General features: G+C 42.6%; 1 pseudogene; it reads left to right on the top strand.

Moving 5' to 3' along the window:
- The first annotated feature begins 1601 nt into the window (after positions 1-1601).
- On the top strand, positions 1602-2347 carry LOC104960881 (ubiquitin-conjugating enzyme E2 K pseudogene; annotated as a pseudogene).
- Positions 2348-2985: the final 638 nt, after the last annotated feature.

Genomic DNA, 2985 nt, shown 5'->3' with positions numbered 1-2985 from the left:
ATTCCAGAGAAGAGAAAACTTTGAAGGCCTTTTTCTCAAAATGATGACTCGGTGACAGTCATTATATAATATGACATATTTCGCTTAATATTTGGAGTACAAAAACAATCCTGATATCATTAGAAAGCTAGGAATATCCTCTTTCCAGCAGTGTATACAACTCAAAATGTGTCTTTGGGTCAATGCGACTGATTTCGATAGAGCAGTTCACATATGATGTTTGTCAATTTGAAAGATAATTTTGCAAGTAAAAAAAAAAAGTCGTAAAACTGTGAAGTAACACATTTGCTTGTGTGAAACGCTCAATTAACTTCATCTCCGGTCTCGCAGAACCACACACGTCACCAAGATGGCCGTCACTACTATCTTGTCAACAAAAGGATTGGGTACCCTCACTATCACCACAATGAAACACGTCCAGAAGAATGTCATGCAAAGCTGCCTGCCTTCCTTTGATTCTCTCTGAACTGCCTGGTCTTTTTATGTTTAATGTCAACCATTTGTGCAGATAGCGTGAAGTAGAAAAGATCGCAGATGCTAATGTAGCGTTAGCATGTCTCCCCCGGGGGAATCCGGGCTTAAATGATGTATTATAGAATGATCACACTGGTGTGACAGTACTCTTCAAAGGGTTCACGAAATATGACTACTACTCTTACTGTTTAAAATGTTGGGTTACTTAATGTTACTTCATGTTAAGGCTAATAAAAATGACAAGGCTGTAATGCTAACTAATCTGTTAGCTACTAGCTAGCTAGCTAACTTGATCCAGCCACTCCTGGTCCTTTCATCAGACAGGAAGCGAAAGAACAAGCAAGACCCATTGCTGGTATGATAACAACCTGGTACTAACCACACAGGCATCTTGTTAAAGTTATCTTATCTTAGCCAGCGCCATATAGATAGATTCTATCTATATGACGCTGATCTTAGCTATCTCTTAGTGGAGGAAAACAATTGTGACATCACTTACGCAACTCTGGGATTTGTAGTCTTTCTAGTTGCGTATTTTTCATAGTCTTATATTTCAACAGTTTTACGACAAACTGTGACTTTTTTGACATGGAAATTATTATTTAAGATTGACAAACATCATATGTGTAATTCATGGCACAATTCAAACGGGATCGAAAGATAAGTTTTCTCTCCATTGACTTCAATACATAATTTTTCCGAAATAAGGTCCCATGGACCGGAAGTAGATGGGCGTGACTTCGCCACTCTATACACAGGCAAAGGCAGAAAAGTACGAGAAAGTTGAGTTTACCCTGCTGCAGGACAGTGCCATCTGCATTGACAGGCTGATAGACGATGGTCTGTCCGTCGGCCGTCTGTGCCACCTGTTGGCCCTGCACGGTGATCTGCTGCCCCTGAGGGACCACGAGGAAGGAGAGCACATACTCAGTAATCATATTAACGATTTGTTGAATTGATTTGCCACTAAACTGGTCAGAATGTAGTACCTGGTTCTGTCCAGCAATGGTGGCTTGCTGGGGCTGCTGGATGATGATCTGCTGTGGCTGACCCTGCTGGCCCTGCAGCTGGATGGTCTGACCGCCCTGCAGCTGGATTTGACCCGGCTGCACCAGCTGGATCTACACATGGAAAAAGTACCACACATATTCAGAAACATCTCAACATTGTGTCTCATTTATATTTAACTGCAGTGACCTAAAACACTCACACAAAGGAACTTAGTGTATCCAATATGTTCCTACATCTGCTTACATAAACTCAGTGTGTTTTTCCCATACATATAATTACTATCCTCTGCTTGTATAATGGTTCCCACGTTTTCCTCAACATGAAATTCAAGGAGACACAGCCATGGCTAACAGGTCAGGCGGGGGTTCAGAGAAGTTCTCGAAAGCAAAGAGACAAGTAAAAACCAGATAAGAGCAAAACTGGTGGATGGAAACTTCACAAAGCTGAGGGGGGAGATAGCCGGTCCTTCAGATACACCATATGAAGGTGGCAGAAAATGGCAGCTTGAAATTAAAATCCCAGAAACTTATCCTTTCAAGCCACCAAAGGTGTATTTCATCACTAAGATATGGCACCCTAATATCCGTTCTGTGACAGGAGCAATTTGTCAGGACACTTTAAAAGACCAGTGGGTAGCATCTATGACCCTGAGGATGGTGCTGTGGTCTCTACAGGCTGTCCTTTCTGCAGCAGAACACAATGATCAAGGTTCAAGGATGCAGTCGTAGCAAACTAGTACAAGAAGAACCCAGATATGTAAAAACAGACAGCGAGGCAGTGGGCTCACGTCTTTGCAGGCGCACCTGTCTCGACTCCAGACTACAACCACAAAATAGATAAACTCTGTTGCAGAATGCAGTAGTAGCAGCTAGGGGTGCAACAACTAATCGACTTAATCGATTAAAATCGATTACCAAATTAGTTGCCAACTAATTCAGTCGTCGATTCGTTGGTGACGTCATCACGTGTGTTTTACGCGCCGTTAAGCTCCAACGTTATTGGTCTTTTTTGTCGGTACTGGAGACATTTAAAAAATATATGTCATGTATTATTGCGACAAAAACATTATATTTAGGGATGCACCGAATATTCGGCCGCCGAAAATTATCGGCCGAAAATGGTTAAAAAGGCCCTTTCGGCTTTCGGCCGAAAGGTTCTAGCACCGAAAAAATATCACCGAATGTCAGAGAATAGGGTTACGTTGGTAAACTAACGTGTTGTTGTGATGACGTAATCAAAACACGGCGACAAGCACGGCGCGCGACCATGCTCGCGGCTGGCTCACAGCCAACATGTCTGCAGCTTGGAGATATTTAAAAATATCAGAGAAAGAGGCGCGGATTGCGATTTGTAGAACGTGTTCAGCTGACATTTCTCGAGGGGGTGTAACTGCAAAGACTTTCACCACTTCGGGATTACTCCACCACTTGAAATCAAAACACCCGGACAAATATGCGGAGTAAGATCAAATCACAAGCACTGACAGCGAGAGACTGTTCA

Source organism: Notothenia coriiceps, unplaced genomic scaffold (assembly GCF_000735185.1).
Source record: "Notothenia coriiceps isolate Sejong01 unplaced genomic scaffold, NC01 NC01_scaffold00032487, whole genome shotgun sequence".
NCBI lineage: Eukaryota > Metazoa > Chordata > Actinopteri > Perciformes > Nototheniidae > Notothenia > Notothenia coriiceps.
This window is presented reverse-complemented; position numbering and strand designations above follow the sequence as displayed.